Source organism: Mauremys mutica, chromosome 2 (genome assembly GCF_020497125.1).
Source record: "Mauremys mutica isolate MM-2020 ecotype Southern chromosome 2, ASM2049712v1, whole genome shotgun sequence".
Lineage (NCBI taxonomy): Eukaryota > Metazoa > Chordata > Testudines > Geoemydidae > Mauremys > Mauremys mutica.
The window spans coordinates 88,158,838-88,179,230 of NC_059073.1; the positions used below are offsets into that span (position 1 = coordinate 88,158,838).

Sequence of the window (20,393 nt, forward strand, 5' to 3'; positions counted from 1 at the left end):
CTTAGTGACCCCTCAAGCTTCTAGCATCCCTTAGGCCCACAGCAAAAGGAGAGGAAGCAGCAGGGCCATGGCCCTTGTCCCACCATACACCACAGAGATGTACCATTGGCATAGGAGAATGCTCAACCCCTTGAAGAAGTCATAGCACGAGGCATGACATCCCTTAGTACCGAGGAGTTCCACGAGGCATTGTGTTTCTCTGAGACATGATGCCATGCAGTGCTCCTGCTGGAGTAGTGCATCTCCACATTAACCCCTTACTAAGGTGGTGGGTAAAAGGTACAGTTGAGTCTTACCAACTAATAGTAACCAAGGTTTCTTTTTCATTTCGCAACACTTTTACTGTGTGTAAGACAAGGTGAGAACATCAGATAAAGCAGTTCTCAACATGTTAAATCTCAAAGTGTAATGAACATTGAATAAACTGAAATTATAGTAAGAAACAGTATCCCAATCAGAGAGATACTTACGTGCTCAGCCTATGAAACTATCATCTCCCAGGACAGCTGCAGAATACCAGCAAAGAATTGGCTACAGAAGTTACTTTTGGGGCAGCTACCACAGAAACCCCCACTCTCTATTATGGGATTTTAATTTATTTATTAAACACTGGCCTGCCATCTTACCAGCCCACCTTAGTACCTGGAGCATTCTCATTAAAACCAGTTATATGCATGCTGTTACTTTCCGCATGTATGCTCTAGACAGGGGTTAAGACTGAGCCTGGAAGAGAAAAAAAGAGTGTCCAAGCAGGTTCTCAGACCAGGCTGCTGAATAATAGCCTGAGGAATCTTAGCTGGAGTAAGAGCCAGCGTAGGCTCTACATCCTTCTATGCCACCCCACAGTGACATCAGAAGTGTTAGCTGGGAGCTATTACAAGACAACACAAATCAAAGCAATCTTGGTGTTGGTCTAACTGGTGCTGTGCATCAAACTAGCACCCAATAGTCCTGGGAATCACAAGATAAAATACATTCTTCTCCTCACCCAGGTCCTGCACAGAATGCAGTTTTATTGGACTGAAGAACATTGGGCATAATTTGTGGGACAGTCAAATACGAACTGGCAATACACATCTTTGAGGTCCAGAGATAAAAATGTAGCAACTGAGTCAAAGCCTGAAGGAAGACAACCTACCAGCATCTAGAAGTTTACTCTTCTTTACACACTTATTCAGAGGTCCCACAGTTCTCAGATCACCAGTTTTCTTGTGCATGGGAAATCAGAAAGGATATTTTTATGTGGGTTTGAGGATGGAAAGGAAGGAACTGCGAGACAACATGCTGGTCTCAAATTCTTACAATATAGGAATAAACATCATGGTGTGGAACTGGAATAATCATTTCAGATATGGGAAGGGTAACAAACATCCTAAAGAGAACCCTTTGAAAATGGCTTCTCACTGATCAAATACTATTCCCTCAGCTTCAAAGAAATAAAATGCAGCTGTCCACATACTAGAAAACAGTGAAAAGGGGTGCAAAGTCAGTTCTCTTTAGTAGATCATGTTCCAAAGGTATCTGGTTTTGCATACAATGATGGCTTCTTGAGCTGGTATTGATGTGATCGAGAGAATAGTTTTCTAAAAAAGAAGGGATAACAAGGTAGCTCCCATGGAAACATGGTGGAAGTGGAAGGTTCCAGGGGAAGAAATATGTTCCATGATTCCAAAGCATCCTGAAGCATTCTAAAGAGCATATAGACCTGAACAACTCGCCACCAAGTAAGAGTAGTTTGAGGAGCTAGACTTGGAATTAGTATCTGCCTTCTAATTACAGATTCACAAGTGACACTAGTATTTGTATTAAGACTGGTTGCTCTAGCAGATGTTTTCAATTTATCCATTTTTATCAGTACACATATCTTTACCCAAACAGAAATCTGGACATGAAAAAGAAAATCACTGCCCCTCGCAGATATTTTCAAATTATCCAAAGACACATCATAACACTATAAGAAACTTTGTCCAAGAAAGTCCTACATAACAAAGAAGAAAGGTCCATCATTCCTCCAGAAGTGGAATAAAAAGAAATGAAATAAATAAGGTTCTCTGAGTTCTTAGACATAGTTAGGGCCAGCATGTGGTAGGTCTTCAAACCAACTGCCTGACAGAAAAAAAGTGCTTTCTTCAAAGAGCAAAAAGCATATTTATGAAGGTCAACCCTATGGGTTGAAGGAACAAAATGTGGGGGCAACAACTGCAGCAGTGCTGCGCACGTAGCAAGCTTCGGAGAGACCATGCAAGGATACTGTGCACCCTCCGCATGACCACAGCTCTGTTTGAGATAGCACAGAGGAAGCATTAGGGAGCAGCAAAGGCACAGCTATGCATAGTCACTCAACAACAATCCCATGTAAAGAGGAAGGTGCCAGTGACTGATGCTAGAAACTATAGAATGGATATGCTTGTATTCTTGTCCTGGGGTAAGGGAAAGGATTCCATTCCTCTGGTTCCCATGGAGATCCCCTATTCAGGTTCCTTTGGCTGGACTTTGTGCGGAGGTCCAGAATTTAGAATTAACAGAGGGACACAACATGTATTACATATTCCTGACAAAAACAGCCTTCTTAAATCTTGAAAGATAACACTGTAGAAGCTGTAAAATTAATTTTGGTTACAGAGATTAAGGATAGGATACAATATCTCATGATTAAGTGCCTTGAGCTCTATCATCTTAAAATGACACAACAGATTTGACGGCATTGTGCCCGTCTGTTACAATTAGAATATCTTGAATCAAGTTTCACACTCTGAGACCATAGCATGAAAATCACAATGTGAAATTGTGTGGACAGTAGTTTCAAAAGCTATTTGTTAAGGAACTGAGTTTTATCTAATATATTCTTTTAACAACTATATCCACACTACATCTTGTATTTCCAGATGCTAACGTGACTAATTCATTTGCCCTCAGCTGTAATATCATTATAGGAAGGGCAACATCACAAAATCTCTCTCACACATTTATATGATTAAAGTGCCCATCCAACACTAAATAGATTAGAATGGTCTCTGATTAAGCAACTATTTACAAAATGTAGTATCAAAATGCCTGTTTAGTTGAGAAAAAATCCCTTTAATTCAGAAAAATACATAAAGCAAAGCACTATTGTTACTTTATTTTTTAAGTTACCTAATTACCTTTCTAGTAAAATACAGCATTTGTGCTGATGTTTGTTTTCATTAGCTGGCATCTGATTTCAATAATTCAGAAGAAGTATAACAGGAAAACAAGTATAAAGAGTGAAGAAGGAAAAAGAAATACAGTGATTGTCACTAAACACTCAGTATTCATCAACAGTTAACAGTGGTATTGGATACTCCAGTTGTTTCAGGATAAGCTCTGTACTTAACAGGGGGAATACTTGTGGAACAGGTAACATCTATCAAATCAGCAGAAACTTTTGAAGTGCACTACTATATCTCAAAAACCTTTGCAGGCTAATGTTGCCTTTTAAAATTGACCACTATATAAAATAGTATATGTTTATTAATATAGAAATGTATTGTACAATGCAACAGGGAGAGCATCTGTCATCTATGATTATCACATCTATGCCCTTGATATTAATTTAGAAGTAGATCATCAGAATGTTAGACAACTATTCTCAGTGTTTTCCGGTTTTTATCATAAGTCAGCTACATTTTTAAATAAATATTGCTGGTAGTAATATCTTGTTAAATAATAGAAATTTATTTATATAGTATACTTCTAGTAAATAAAAATATGAATAAAACATTATCCAAAAATCACATATAGAATCAAAGCAGTTCCTGATAAATATTTCTCAGCATTCCCCCCAGACTAAATAAGCACATCAATCTTGTTTAAAAATAGACACAGTACAATAGTTTTCTGACTATTATCTTTATCTAGATTACAAAAATAAAACCACAATTACATAACAGCCTTTGCTAAATGTGATATTTTTCTCAAGACACTGGGGGATTTATATAAATTTGAATCTGTTCACAGTAGGTGAGAATAATCCTCCAAAACAAGATATGTTCCATTTCTCCCACTCTGCCTCTTCAGAAATCTAGAAAATGATTTTTTTAAAAAACAGAAACGCACGATTTATACGTTCTCCAAATTTGCTTTTGAAATGCCTTAAATCCCCACCTATACTACCAATCAAAAAGAAAAGTCTCCTGGTGATTGTCTGAGAGGGCATGTTTACACCCTCTACTTTCTGTACCATTCCTGCTCAAAAATGCAAATCAAATGAAAATCCCTATTATGAATACTGAGTAGTATGAGCAGTAAAAAGGCCTTCCCTAAACCCAATCCAAGTTAAAGGACCAACATTCCTAATTAAATAGCATAAATGAGACTTTTCTGTGTCATAGATTTTCTATCCCTATCCCTAACAGCAACTATCCCTAACAGCAACTTCTAATGCCTTGTGGTCCTCAGGTCCTAGCTCAGATTGGATACTGGCTATTTTACCCCGGGGGGGGAAGAAGAGAGACAAATAATCCTGGCTTTTCAGAAACTGTCCAGTTAACATTTATGGATCTTTACAATATGTTGTTTACATTTGGCTGCTTTTTTATGTTAGATGTTTTGAGGGAAAATGCCACACCGAAACACCTCTCAACTGTGAAAGGGGTTGGGATGAGGAGCTCCCAGTTCATCTAAAAGCCTTTACCTCCCTACTCATTCCCTTCATACAAACACACAGACTAGGTTTGCTGTTCCTGGACTAGTTATCGGCTTTATTAGCGAGGGTCCTCCAGACATTTCAGTGCTGAACCTCTTTTAGCATCAGCTGAGCCAAACGCAGTAGCTGAAGCCTTAAACTGACAAGGAACTATGGACCAATTCATCCTTCCCTGGGTTTTCAGCCATCCTCTCGCACAGAGAGAGATTTACACTTCCTAAACACAGCAGCGCAGACTCCTGAATGCAGTCTTCATTTCTTCCCCCTTTCTGCCTCGAAAGGTTCTCCAGCAGCCGCACTCCCAGAAAATGAAAGTGTAACGTGCTAGCCCCCTCTCCCCAGCCCTGCGGAGCGGGCATTGTTTGATTTTAAACGTAGCCCGGCTTACTCAGTTTGCTCGCACTGAACTACCGAATACAGGCAAGGTCTTCCCTCAGTGTCAGGGAATACCCAACCCGGGGCTTTGCTGGGAGCGCACACAATTCTCACCCTACTTCTTTTTCTGGGCTTGGGGGGGGGGGGTCAGGAGGGGGGTGCAAGCCGAACTAGCCGTCAAGCCCACACAGCGAGCAAGGGACCTATTTTAGTAGCCTCTGCTGTACTACCATCCCCTGTGTGCGCGCGTCTCTCTCTGTGCTAGGTGCGCCGGGAGGGGGGGGGGCAGCGATCGTTATCATGGTTACTACACCCCCGCGGTGTTGTGAACTAGGAATGAGTCCATGCGGATCGGGGCTGGAAATCTGCGCGAACAACCCAGAGCGAGACACCCGGCGGGCGAGCGGGGCCCGGGGGGGGGGCAGGCGAGGAAGGGCTCCCCGCTTTCCGCGCAGACCAGCCGCTCTCGCCCAGACACCCGCGGCAAACCACAACGCGGGGCCAGCCACAAACTCCCCAGCCCTACGATGCAGCAAATATGAGGGGAGGGGGCGGCTCAGGCGCCTTCCCTCGCCACCCTCCAGCCCCCCACCAGTGATGCCCGCCTCCCTGGCAGCAATGGCAAAACCTCGCCTCCTCTGCCCCACACCCCCCGCCAGCAGCAGCCTGCAGCGGGGCCCGCGTTTGCTAAGCACCCCCCACACACCCGCCCTTCCACGCAGAGCCGGGGGCGACACCTCTCCCAGCGAAGGGAGTCCCACAGCCCCCAGGAGCAGCCGCCCCCGGGCCAGGCGGAAGGGGCCCCGCCCGCTTGCCAGGGGCAGAATGCAGCGCCCCGCATGCCGCCCGTTTACACGGCCAGCAAACACCACCGAAGCGCGTGTTTACCTTGAGGTGCCCGCGCTCCGGCCGTCCAGCGCTGGCGGGAGAGCCGGGGACGGGGAAGAGAGGGAGGCAGCTGCAGCTAATCCCCGGTTTGCGGCCAGGCTTCCCGCAGCAGCCGTGTGCGGGGCGCGTTTGCCCCGCGTGGCAGCGCGCAGCCCTCCTGGCCAGGCGCAGGCGGCTGCACTGGAGTCCTGCAACGCGCGGCTCCGGCTGCGCCCGTGGAGAGGAGCGGGGAGAGAGACTCGCCGCTCGCACCCCCCCCCCCCGTGTGCGCACGTTAGTGCTGCTGGGGAGAGGGGGAGGAGCCCCGCGCTCCCTCGCCCACCCACCACAGCGGTCGCTGCAGCCCTCGCTGCTGCCGGCCCCTGCACCCGCATGCAGCCAGCGCGGTGCCCCGCCGCGGCCCCCCCCAGGAGTTGGCCGCAGGGTGCCCGGGCGAGCCTGCCTAACCCTTGAAGGGAGGAGGAGGAAAGAGACACCCGCCCGGGGCGCCCCACTCCCCGAGAGATTATGCAAGGGAAAGACCCTCCACCTGTACACCCAGGGACTAGAAATCACTCCCAGCTGCTGCGCTGGAGGGGGCGGGGGCAGAGAGACTGGGGGGAAGATTGGAGGAACAGGGAAAGTGGTTTACGCGTGGGGCTTGCCAGAAATGTAATACCACGTTCCTTAGGCAGCAGGGATTAGCCCACAGCAGTTTAGTAACAGTCTGTACTGCTGCCATTAGGCCTTCTCTACAATGGGCAGACTACAGCAGAAAAACATGGTTAAATCTGGTGCTGGGGAGGAAGGTGCTAACATCCTTGCCCTGTAGACAGGGCATAGTCGGGGTGGAACTCTTATTATGACATGTTTATACTGCACCTAGACTAGTGAGGAGCTGAATTCTGATTGGGGCGTCAAGGCTAGAGCTGTGTGAATAACTGGTTTTTAGCTGCCTGGGCAGATCAGGAAAAAAATAGTTTCAGGTCAAACTGCAATGAATTTTTTTGAATTTTTCAAAAAAGAAATATATATTTACACGTTAGTGTGGATTCAATGAAACATTTTGTTCAGCCTGAAACAGTTTCTTGTTTCTAGAGGGGTTACGTTTTAAAAAACAAATACTCTACACGAAAAGTCATTTTGAATCAAAAAATCAACAGTGAAATGTTTTGTTTTGAAAGCATCAAAACAAAATGTTTAGATTTTCTCAGTGAAAACAATTAGGCAAATTTTACATGAATTTGCAAAATGTTTTCATGTCACCAAATCTGCATTTTTCAGCAAAAAAAAGTTTTGTCTGAAAAATTTCACCCACCATTAGAGGCAATTGATCTCATTAACCTCTGAGGATAAGACAAGAAGCAATGGGCTCAAATTGCAGCAAGGGCAGTTTAGGTTGGACATTAGGAAAAACTTCCTGTCAGGGTAGTTAAGCACTGGAATAAACTGTCTAGGGAGGTTGTGGAATCTCCATCAGTGGAAAATTTTAAGAGCAGGTTCGACAAACATCTGTCAGGACAATATTTAGTCCTGCCATGAGTGCAAGGGACTGAGCTACTAGATGACCTCTGGAGGGCCCTTCCAGTCCTATGATTATTATATCAGAATAATAAACAGTGGTAATAATGGCTGGCTGTAAATTCTGGAGGGCTTTGTGCAAAGAGATATGGAAAGGGGTTTTTCACTCATGGATGAGTAACAACAGGGCCCCAAAAAAACAGGGATAGGGAGGTATCATCCCTCATCCCTGTACCATCCCTGTAGGGCTGATTCTGGCTAGAATGGCTTTAAAGAAAGCACAGGCAGGAGAGTACTGGGTAATGATGTGTAAATACTGCAAAAAGTTATGGATGAACATTTGTTAGAATTTTTGAACAAATTTGCCATAACTTCATCCCATCTCTTTTTTTTGTGTTCTCAGCAAAATTTAGAGTGAGCACTGCAAAATATTCACAGAAAAGAACGTCCTGAATTTATTTTTGCAAGTATTCAAAGTGGAAACCTGATTTAGGGTTATGCTCATCCAAATTAGAGAACAGAAACATTGTGGCAATTATATGTCCAATCAAATACACTCAAATTTCAAATGTTGTACCTAAAGCAATACTTGCAACAAAGAGTTATTGGGAAATGTATAAGATCAAAGACAGTGCATTCAATCAATGAATAAATTAATGTAAATTGAGATCTATTCACAGACAATTTGGGGGAGGGGGAAGAAAGGCTAGATCTGATGAATAAACTGTTTCCAGCTAACTCTAGTGTTGGGCAACATGCACTCCACTATGTCTCTGTGAGTGACTCCATTAGGTATGTGAATACAGAGAAAAAGTCTGTGGGAAATATACTATCCTTGCCTTGATCCCTTAACCTTCCCAGGAAACACTGTTATAGTTTCCCCCTTCTCATGCCTCCACAACCTCAATCCCTATTTCAGGACACTGAGCTCTAGTGAAGGAGATTTATACATAGATTAATAAAGTGTACTAACTTCTATATTCAGTGGTTCCTTTTTTTTTTTCATTATTTATTCCCATGTTTCTCGTCTCACCTCTCCAAATTTAAATCTAATCTTAAAACAATGATGGACACTAAGCTAGTATGCCTTTTAATAAAACCAGTTCTCAATGAGAAGTAGGGAGGAAGTGCAAGAGAGCTAGAAAAGGAAAAATCTATCCCTCTAGTCTGGTGCAAACTCAGCCCTCTTCCTACAGCTGCTATCTCTGTATATGGGTGCGAGCTGCAGCTTCAGCCTTTCTATATAACTTGAGCAGAATGTTAGGACCACTGGATTCAGATAAAAAACAATCCTGTAACTTTTCCCACACTGAACCCAGTTCCATTGCCTACCTAGATGCTCATATGAAATCTGCTTTGTTTGGCTTTGAGCAGCCTCATAACCAGGTTTATGTAGTAGAAAGGGGTATGGGACAGGCCTTTCAATCCAGGCAGAGTACCACACTATGAGCAAGTTGTACCAGTAACATTTGTAGTGATTCAGCTGTAAAACTGGGTTTATGTTAAAAAGAGACAAAGTAACTTGCAAAGAAGAAAAATTGTGTTTATGGGTGTTGTCTTTTTGCTTCTTTATGATGTGCATAGGTGGCCTGATTTTTTTTTTTGAAGTTTCTTTTTTTGTTTTCTTCTGGTTTTTAGTATTAGAAAATCGGGTCACATTTAGGCTAGAGAACATGATGACTGGTGAATTAGTGGAATGGTGATGTCACAAAAGACAAGAAAATGAATGGAGTTTTTAATCAGACTGTTTAAAACTTGTTTGTTTTTAACACTTGTGTCGTCATTTAAATAAGGAAGTTTTGATGAGATTCAGCCCTCCAATTAAGGTTTAGCGATCAGAACAAAATCAGGGAGGAGTATAAAAGTATTGCTCAGGCATGCAAGAGTGAAATTAGGAAGGCCAAATCACACTTGGAGTTGCAGCTAGCCGGAGATCTTAGGAGTAACAAGAAGGGTTTCTTCAGGTATGTTAGCAACAAGAAGAAAGTCAAGGAAAGTGTGGGCCCCTTGCTGAATGAGGGAGGGAACCTAGTGACAGAGGATGTGGAGAAAGCTAGTGTACTCAATGCTTTTTTTGCCTCTGTCTTCACAGACAAGGTCAGCTCCCAGACAGCTGCACTCTGCAGCACGGTATGGGGAGGAGGTGACCAGCTCTCTGTGGAGAAAGAAGTAGTTCGGGACTATTTAGAAAAGCTGGACGAGCACAAGTCCATGGGCCCGGATGCACTGCATCCGAGGGTGCTAAAGGAGTTGGCCGATGAGATTGCAGAGCCATTGGCCATTATCTTTGAAAAATCATGGCGAATGGGGGAAGTCCCGGATGACTGGAAAAAGGCTAATGTAGTGCCCATCTTTAAAAAAGGGAAGAAGGAAGATCCAGGGAACTACAGGCCAGTCAGTCTCACCTCAGTCCCTGGAAAAATCATGGAACAGGTCCTCAAGGAATCAATTCTGAACCACTTAAAGGAGGGGAAAGTGATCAGGAACAGTCAGCATGGATTCACCAAAGGCAAGTCATGCCTGACTAATCTAATTGCCTTCTATGATGAGATAACCGGCTCTGTGGATGAGGGGAAAGCAGTGGATGTGCTATTTCTGGACTTTAGCAAAGCTTTTGATACAGTCTCCCACAGTATTCTTGCCAGCAAGTTAAAGAAGTATGGGCTGGATGAATGGACGGTAAGGTGGATAGAAAACTGGCTAGATGGTCGGGCTCAATGGGTAGTGATCAATGGTTCCATGTCTAGTTGGCAGCCGGTATCAAGTGGAGTGCCCCAAGGGTCGGTGCTGGGGCTGGTTTTATTCAATATCTTCATTAACGATCTAGAGGATGGTGTGGACTGCACCCTTAGCAAGTTTGCAGATGACACTAAACTGGGAGGAGTGGTTGATACGCTGGAGGGTAGGGATAGGATACAGAGGGACCTAGACAAATTAGAGGATTGGGCCAAAAGAAATATGATGAGGTTCAACAAGGACAAGTGCAGAGTCCTGCACTTAGGACGGAAGAATCCCATGCACTGCTACAGACTAGGGATTGAATGGCTGGGCAGCAGTTCTGCAGAAAAGGACCTAGGGGTTACGGTGGACGAAAAGCTGAATATGAGTCAACAGTGTGCCCTTGTTGCCAAGAAGGCTAATGGCATTTTGGGTTGTATAAGTAGGGGCATTTCCAGCAGATCGAGGGATGTGATCATTCCCCTCTATTCAGCACTGGTGAGGCCTCATCTGGAGTACTGTGTCCAGTTTTGGGCCCCACACTACAAGAAGGATGTGGATAAATTGGAGAGAGTCCAGCGGAGGGCAACAAAAATGATTAGGTGGCTGGAGCACATGACTTATGAGGAGAGACTGAGAGAACTGGGATTGTTTAGTCTGCAGAAGAGAAGAATGAGGGGGGATTTGATAGCTGCTTTCAACTACCTGAAAGGGGGTTCCAAAGAGGATGGACCTAGACTGTTCTCAGTGGTAGAAGATGACAGAACAAGGAGTAATGGTCTCAAGTTGCAGAGGGGGAGGTTTAGGTTGGATATTAGGAAAAACTTTTTCACTAGTAGGGTGGTGAAGAACTGGAATGGGTTACCTAGGGAGGTGGTGGAATCTCCTTCCATAGAGGTTTTTAAGGTCAGGCTTGACAAAGCCCTGGCTGGGATGATTTAGTTGGGTTTGGTCCTGCTTTGAGCAGGGGGTTGGACTAGATGACCTCCTGAGGTCCCTTCCCTGAGATTCTATGATTCTATGAAAATGTCTTTGAGACCTCTACCAAAGGCAAGGAAGAACAGACATGACTTTCCATACATTGCTTAGGTAATACAACAAACAGAATTAAAGTGAAACAAAAATCCACACCGTTTCAGGCCTTTATACAGCATAAAGCTATACACACACACACAAAAAAGTTACAAAAACGCTTGCAAGTCTCCTTTAACTGAAAACAAGATGCTGAATCTGATCTGAGCTAATTTGGATAAATAGGTTAAAAATACAGGATTTGTTGTTTTATTTTCTGCTTATACGTAGAGCAGTTTAGTACTTTCAGTATTCAATTGATTCGTCTGTGACTTAGTAAGAACTATTTGACCTGTCATAATGAACTGTATTTTAATGCTGGCTTCAATCCTGGCATATTCTGTTGTTGAAACTTTGAGGAAAAAAGTGAGAAGACCTTATACTAGAATTTATGTAATCCTCCATATGTAGTTATGTAAAGATTTCTCCTGCCAGCAGTAGGTCTATGAAGTTGTAACTCAGAGTTTAGCAGAGTTACCTGTGTCAGCCTGAAAAAAATATAGCAGAAGGGTTAACTGCATTCTGCCTAGTCTATGGAATTGGATGCTAGTAAAAGGGAACACATAACACCTTAAGATATGAATGATGTGGCAGCAGAGGCTGAGTTTATGAAGGGTCCCAGGAAAAGAGGTAGCTCCACTTTACTTTCAAGATTAGAAAGAACTGAAAGGAGAAAGCATCCATTCTTGTGTGATGGTCTTTTCTTATCAGCACCTCCGAACTACACTGTTTCTTGGAAACAATGTAGTCCATATCTGTAAGCAAAATGGTCAATTTTTCAGTTCCTCCTTGCTTCCTGGACTTTGGTGTGGGAACAGGAGTTTCCTAATACAGTTTCCTGGGCTAGGCTGGAGGAAAACTTGAACTTTCTGATCCTCCAAGAGGTAGATTCATAGATTCTAGGACTGGAAGGGACTTCGAGAGGTCATCGAGTCCAGTCCCCTGCCCTCATGGCAGGACCAAATACTGTCTAGACCCTCCCTGATAGACATTTATCTAACCGACTCTTAAATATCTCCAGAGATGGAGATTCCACAACCTCCCTAGGCAGTTTATTCCAGTGTTTAACCACCCTGACAGTTAGGAACTTTTTCCTAATGTCCAACCTAAACCTCCCTTGTTGCAGTTTAAGCCCATTGCTTCTTGTTCTATCCTTAGAGGCTAAGGTGAACAAGTTTTCTCCCTCCTCCTTATGACACCCTTTTTAGATACCTGAAAACTGCTATCATGTCCGCTTCCCGCCACCCCCATTGGCCTGGGACGGTGAACCGCGGCCAGTGGGAGCAGGGGCGGCTCTAGGTTTTTGGCCGCCCCAAGCAGTCATGCCTGGGAGGCGCCCCCGAGCCGCGGGAGCAGCGGACCTCCCGCGGGCATGACTGCAGAGGGTCCACTGGTCGCGCGGCTCAGCTGGACCTCCCGCAGCTGCGGGCGGTTCGCAGGTCCGGTGGCTCCGGTGGAGCTGCCGCAGGCATGCCTGCGGGAGGTGCAGCCGAGCCGCGGGACCAGCGAACCGTCCGCAGTCATGCCTGCGGAAGGTCCACTGGAGCCGCCGGCCGAGCGTCCCCTCCGCAGTCATGCCTGCGGCAGGTCCGCTGCTCCCGGGGCTCCGGTAGACCTCCCGCAGGCATGACTGCGGCAGGTCCGCCGGCCCAGCCTGCCGCCCCCCCGGGAAAGGGCCGCCCCAGGCAGGTGCTTGCCCCGCTGGGCTCTGGAGCCGGCCCTGAGTGGGAGCCGCGATCAGCTGAACCTGCAGATGCGGCAGGTAAACAAACCAGCCTGCCTGCCAGGGTGCTTACCTTGGCGAGCTGCATGCCAAAGGTTGCCGATCCCTGCTGTAGGCCATCAAACGAACATTCAATTCCAATGAATCTATCACGGTGGTGAGGGCTTGTTTCCATCCTCAAATCTCCAGGACATACTTCAGAACAGAGCATGCAAAAGTATTATCATAGATTTGAAGGGCCAGGAAGCTCTGACTAGGAGATGAAATTGGATTATTAGTCAGACGTAAATCACTGAGGGGAAAATGCCATATCTATGAATTTTTCAGTATTTCCTATATAGAAATCTGCCTGTGAACTGAAACAAATATCTAAAACAATACACTAAATAAATTAAATGGCAGGATATGGAAGGATAACCAATCTCTGCCATTTTCCATTGTTATACTGGCCTCTGACTTTATTAATTGCTTTGGTCAATCTGTTTTTCCTTTTGTTTAGTATAGAGTTATTCAAAGCCAGACTTGCAGTTTTATGTATGTTGCTCACGAACTTACCTGGACAAGGAGTAGTAGCAGACATCTCAAAAACATTCTCTATTTATAACTCTCTTTCCCAATTTTAGTTTGCTACTAGAGACGTATATTATTGAGTGCCAGAGATCTGTAACAGGAAGCCTGGCAGAAGTGGACTAGGGAGGGTTCTAGGCAGAATCTCCACAGCGAAGCACAGAAAGAGCAAGACACAGCCAGAGCAGCTTTATGGATGACACTATTTTCCTTATTCTAATAAAAGTTCCATGTTCATTATACAAAGTTAGCAACTCTTCATGAATCTTTAATATTATCACATGACAATGGTATCAGAAGTAGAGTAATTTTGAATAAGCACAAATAAGGAGGAAAAGAAAATGCTGAAATTCAGCCTTCTATGAGATTTTCACACTGATAAACCTAGGGAACGGCCTGAGTGGAAAAAGAGTCCTTTCCTGAGTCTGAACCACAACAAAACTTAACTGAGAGAGTGACGAAGTATAAATCATCTCATAGATGTATGCAGTGGGAAATGAAGTTTAAGTTGTGTAAATCATTTGTCTTTATTGAGAAAGGAGAAATTAACTGCATAATTTAATTCCAAAGCCAGAATGCACCCCAAGAACAGATAGGCTTTTACCCAAGGGTGCAGAGGCCAAGAGAAAGCATGGAAATCTTACAAGGACTCATACAAGCAATCAGAGGAGCATCACATTGGAATCAGTAAGAAAGAACACAAAAGATTTTCAGAAAAATTACAGGTAGTGTCTGACCTAACTCTAGAACAGATCATGCAAATGACAGAGTAGTTAGAGCTAGGTTAGAGCCACCACTGTCGTTGGGCATCAGTGGGGGTCTTCAGCATCCAAAAAACACTGCCCTCTGCCATTATTGCTAAGTAGTACTTTTAACAGGTAACAGTAGTAGGCCCTTCTCTTGTATGTAGACCAGCAACTAGTGGGGAACATGACATAGCCAGCAAGTTACAGAGACCCAGTTCAGCTGCTTATAGAGTTGACATGTTATCCTGGGTTTTCTCACCCAAAGCTCTTGGTAACTTTACTCTTTGCGAGACAGTTTCAGAAAATAAATCGTTAGGGACACAGCCCATCTGTCTGATTAAAGATTGGCACAAACCCAAAGTGCTTTTATCCAAAATTACTATTGTATTTGAGCTCCAGCATATACAGATATGCAAAAGATTAGAGCTCCCCAAATCTATAGTTACCCACAATCTGGAGAGGTCTTGAGTGGTCAAACAAGGTTCAGGTGGCCAGCCCTCTGCCTGCTGCTGGGGATTCCAAGAGATGTCCAGAAGGTCAAATCCAAATCACTCAGACCTCTTTCCCTTTTTATGCTCAAAATGTCACATAGCTTGTCAATCACCAATAACTGCTGAGCAAGCAGTTTGTTAAGCAAGAAGTTTCAAGTGGTTAGTTATACATGTGTTTTTGCAGAGTCTTCAGTTTCCTGGGCTCCAACACACGCACACCAGAATTCAGACATAGACAGACTTCCTGTCTTTTCAAAACCGCATACTTCAGCAGTTTGAAAGAAGCAAGACAGGATGGTGCAGGATCATGCTCAATTCTTGTGGTCACTCTCCCTCCCCTCCTGGCCTGCCTAGTTGTGCTAAGGTTGCTACAAAGGCTTTACAGCTGCTTTCTGGCAATAACCATAATAATCAATATTCTAGTATTGGCATTGGCCTCGGCATTCAGCTGGGCTGTCAAAATCTCCCCTGACAGATCAGAACAATTTTGCAAACCTTAGAAATAAATATTTGTCCTAACTGGCGCTGTTGCCAGTGGACATAGCTGCACCAGAGATACTATACAGTTGAGGTATAGAAGAAAAAGATAGCATTTTCATTATTATTTGTATTACAGCAGCATTTAGAGACCCTCGATTGAGACTAGGCCATCATCGTGCTAGTTGCTGTTACAAATATAGTAAGAGGCAGTCCTTCCCCTAAATAGTTACAATCTAAACAGACAAGTCAAACAGAAGGATGGGAGATAGTTCTCACAAAAGACATTTGTGGAAGAGCTAGGAATTGAAGTCAGATTTTCTGTGGCCCATGCCAGTGCCATAACCACAACATTGTCCTTTTTAGCTGGTTCTAAATCAGTTGAATTGTTGAGTGTACCTCATAGCAAAGGTGCTCATGCTACTACCTTACAGAAGGGAGATAATTGTGTTGAGAGGAGTCCTAAACTTATTCAACAGGAGTTGACAACTTTGTGATGATTATCCAGATGAATCAACCAGACAAAACTCTCCTTAAGGTCCAGAAGGTAACTAGATTTGAATAAGTGGTAGAACCAATGCCTTATCCAGATGACATATTCATTCCTGTTAAAGATTGTTTATATAGAAAAGAGAAGGAGAGTGGGCAAAAATGTGAAGTTTGCCTTTTCTTTAAACTAATAGCAGAGAGTCAGGCAAGAGGGGAGTAGTCATCTGCTTTGCAATGAAGCAGAGCGAGACATACTGCAGAGATACAACTGTTGTCTGTATTCTGTTGAAGTTCCTTCTCCAGTGTTAAAAGAAAGAACCTTTCTGTGAGTTTGTCATTGCTGCATGGGCAGATGATTCCTGATAAGTCAAATGGCAAGCACTTGCCTAAGAACATTACTACCAATCGATCAAGATGCCCCATATCCAAAATTAAAACACATTTTTATAACATGCTCAATTGCTCTCCACTTCTCAGCAGGAATATAAGGTGATCTCTCACATTTAGGATAGTTTTGAGGAAAGCTTTTAACAGGAACTTGTAATAGAATTACACTACAAAAGCAATCGGTAATTAAGACTTACATCAATAAAGGTGTCAGTCAAGCATTGGAAAGGGATTATCTCAAGGTGCAATAAAGACTGAAAACTGACATAAGCTGACATTTCAGGCCTCTTCCTGTTTCTATGGAAGTCAATGGGAGTTTTGAAATCAATTTTAATGGCAGCAGGATCAGGCAATTTGGAAATAAATAAATTACTTTTTCAGCCCCAATTTATGTGAACATTCACACAAAAATAACATGCTTCAATAAAACGTAACTAAAATTAAGGATAGTCTTCCTTACAGAACCTGTAGTTAAACCAAAAGAGGCACAGGAACAATTTATGTGAGCTACTAAAGAAAAATTTATGAGAACATACAGCAATTTAGTACTTTTACCATAAAACAAACTTGAAACTGGGCAAAAGAAAATGTATTAGATATTTTAGAGTATAAGCATGTCTTCATATACGTTTGTACAGCGCCTCCTCGGACAACAAGGCCCTGGTATTGAATGGAGTCTCGAATACTAGAATGTAAATGTTAAATAATAAATAGTCATGTTAGGAATTTAAGAAGTGAGCATTTCTTGGATCCCTCCTAAACATACTAGGCTTCCAAATTTCATCAGCCAAATTCCGCCCTTACTGCAATCCCACAGAAGTCCCTTCTTTTCTTTCTATTAAAAAAAAAAAAACAACCATCCCCTTTTTAAAAAAGTCTATGGGTAAAAAACTTTAAGTGACACCTGGGGACTATGATACTCCCGTTGATGTTAGCTGGAGTGACATGGAGAATTCTTGCACATCACTTAAAAAAAATCTATCGCTTAATGGGCTATGCAAGGTGACTGCCCTCCCTCCCCTGTCTTGCTTATTAAAAATATGAACTATTGCTTATTCCATAATTCCTTAGTGGTGCGGAGAGAGAGTGTGTACAGTATGTTACTAATAAACAATATCAATAGTGCAGTATTAATTTGGTGGCAACAATAAAGTCCTAGATTTTTCCTACAAACAGAAAAGAACGGTATAGGTGATAGGGACAAAAAACTCCATGAAGGACCTCTTCATGGAGTGCCAAAAGATTGTTCCTAGAGCTAGTAGTATGAAAAAAATCATCTCTTTATTTCCAAATGTTTGAAAAATATGTCCCACTGTTTTGTTGAAAAACTTTGAGATCTGAAAATTTTCAACCACCTCTAGTTCATTTTAGGGAGTGGTGTCTGCTCCACGCAGTGTAAGGACAAAGTGTTCCAACTTCCAAATATTTCCAGGTCTTTGTGATCCACCGGAGGCCAAGAACATCCACTCAGGAACTTCTGACCTCCACTCTGCTCCTTAACCCTCCAGTGGCTCTCTCCCTACCATCATGGAATCAAGTTGACAGGGCTTCCTTTGCCGTTAGCAGCCCCCTAACACAGAGAAACATGCCATGTAAAGTTAATACAGTCTATTCTTTTTTCAGTGACTATCTTGCTGATCGCCTGAGGAGAGGAAATGACATATCCACCCCTTTATACCCTCACCCTTCCCACACATGGATCATATCTCCATGTCTTCCATGGGAGTGAGGTGTGTGATGCCACAAAGGCAGCTGATTCTCTGCTGTAGCCCCCAGGGGAGGTATCTGCCAGGTATTCATTTTCTCAATGCATGGAGGCAGAGGGACAATTGATTCAATATACTTGTCTTACCAGCAGCGAGTCAGCAGCTGCTACTTGCCCAGGGCAGTTCCCCTCTCTGCAGAGCCACAGACATTACTCTGATTCTGATAGCCTTCTCCCCCTTGGTAGCAGCCATATACTGTACTTCAGACATTATGCTATCACTGTTGATTGCTTGCTTCCCAGCAGCTGAGGCGGATTATACAACTCCAAAACAAAAGATTTGTAAGATGTTAGGGAACACACTTTTATACCTCCTGTAAGAAGGAAAATGAGGAGCTTGTTTATATGAGCTTCTTCTCTCCAAACTTCTTGACAACAATCCGATATTCAGAGTGCGTGTGTTTTGCAAGCTGATTTCCCCCAGTATCAGGCATCAAGCTGTAGAGCCAGTTTCCATGACCTTTCATAGTTTGTACAGCCTTGGAAAACTGCAGATACATGAAAAAAGTCCACAGTATGCTTTACTCAGTTTTCAGAAGGCAGACACAAAATACATTGACAGCATTTTCATTTCAATCACTATTCCAAATGCCATTCCTTGTATAACAGAGAATCACAAAAGATTTGTTTTTGACCCAATACATGTTACAACATTTCAGTGATACAAGCAGGTGTGTATAGTCGTTAGTCTTTTAAAAACACATTTTTAATATAAAAAAGGCATTCAGTAAAGGGGAGCAAATTAACATAAATAAATCACTTCCCCACTACAGCACAGCCATCTTTGGGGTAGAGGGCATCAGATAGAAAATTAGTACATAGCTTATTAGACAACACTGAGGGGAAGAAAAAAGAGTTTGGCCAGTGTTATCAGGTGAAACTGCCCACTTATGAAAAATACTGCAGTGTAGGGTAGTCAGTAATTCTATGATTCCTTATACCCAGCGGCCAGATTCTCTACAGCATTACCACTCTTTCACAATGCTTCAGTGACAAAGGGGCCATAAAGCTGACTTAACTGACTACCGTGGAGGGAAAGTAGAAGCAAAACAGCAAATGCAGTTTTAGGTTGCACACACAGAGGAATAGTTTCGTGGGCTAGGGAGGGTTGGATTTGTGAGAAAACTATATATATATAGCTTCAACAAACAATCAAGGGGGAATAGGATAACCACTTACAAGCATGTAAACAGTGAAGGAGACAAATAATTTAAAGTGTAGTTAAACTCTCAAAAGTCACTAGGAATGGCACAGTAAGGTCCCATGTTTGTCTCACCACGTATTTTTCAGATAGCAAGTTGAAAAATGGCGTTGAAAACTCCCATCCTTGCAATTCAAACTGGGGTCTGAAGGTTATGTTGTATTCTTTCTGGCTCAGGGAACGTTACTAATAATTAAGATTCTGCTATTGGAATTTGGTTAATAATTCGGTTATTGTTTGGGCCAGAAACAAATCAAATTCACTTTTGCTGCATTGGTTCTGCAGGATTAACAGGAGTATAAATAGTAAAAACTTAATATTTTTCAGAAAACTTAGCAGATGTGATTTAAAATACACACAAAGAGAAAAAAAACATTGAATAAGAAAGTGATGCTTTTAAAATAAAATAGCAAATTTTCTGACCATAACTGTAGTGCAATGTGGTTCTTGGAGAGAGGGGTGGGGAGGGATGAAACAGACTGTTGCAACATTTTTCTTGATATTTAGCCTATACATGTTTGATATTAGTCTGTGGAAGACTCCTGAGGGAAGTAGTAAAAGCCTCATATCTTCATTATTAAAAATTTGTTTGGACAAAGCAATTGAAACTACATTCCTGCACTGCCAAAGTGGTGGGTTAACTAGCTTAATAGGTCTATTAAAAAAGACAGACTTTGTATTGATTTGCATGCATATTTATATGATAAATCCATAACCCTAAAAATAAAGGAGGAAGGCTTAAAAGGTGGTAATAATTTATAATCTGTGATTGTGTGAAAAGGAGGTTTGATGTTACTCCATCCCAGAAAATGTAGTAGTTTGCTTTTCTTCCTGTAGTTATCATCTTACTTTGTTCTGAAAAGGGAACAGACTATACCAGCCAAACAGCCCACCGTCATTCCCTGAGATTAGTCCATTCAGTTTGGAAGAGGTAATATAAATCCCTGAAGGAGTCTCAACCCAACACCTGCAATTCTGACCTCTACCAGTACCTGTACTGACTGGTGAAAATCTGGAGCAATTGATGCATCTCATGATTGAGGTAGCCAGTGGGTCATTCAGGGATTAATCTTCTCTCCTTGAAAACACAATAACCCAACCAAGCACTGACAAAACCCACTCTGGATACATTGGATCTAGCCAATTACTACCCAGTAGCAAACCTTAAATTCCTCAGAAGGATCATAGAGAAGCTAACCAAAGGCCAACAACAAGCTGATCTAGCTAAAGCCAATATCCTAGGCCTTGGACAATCTGGATTCAAGCCAGAACACAGGATGGAAACAGCTTTAGTGACACTGATGGATGATCTCCTGCTGTCATTGGATG

At 43.0% G+C, this 20,393-nt stretch overlaps 1 long non-coding RNA gene across 1 annotated transcript in view; it reads right to left on the reverse strand.

Moving 5' to 3' along the window:
• Positions 1-16,777: 16,777 nt before the first annotated feature.
• LOC123364870 overlaps positions 16,778-20,393 on the reverse strand; it is a 69,477-nt gene continuing 65,861 nt past the window's right edge. The window contains exons 6-7 of the long non-coding RNA XR_006577319.1: positions 18,175-18,351; positions 16,778-17,668 (exon numbers count right to left, since the gene is read on the reverse strand). This is a non-coding gene — a long non-coding RNA (uncharacterized LOC123364870). The remainder of the gene's footprint in view (positions 17,669-18,174; positions 18,352-20,393) is intronic.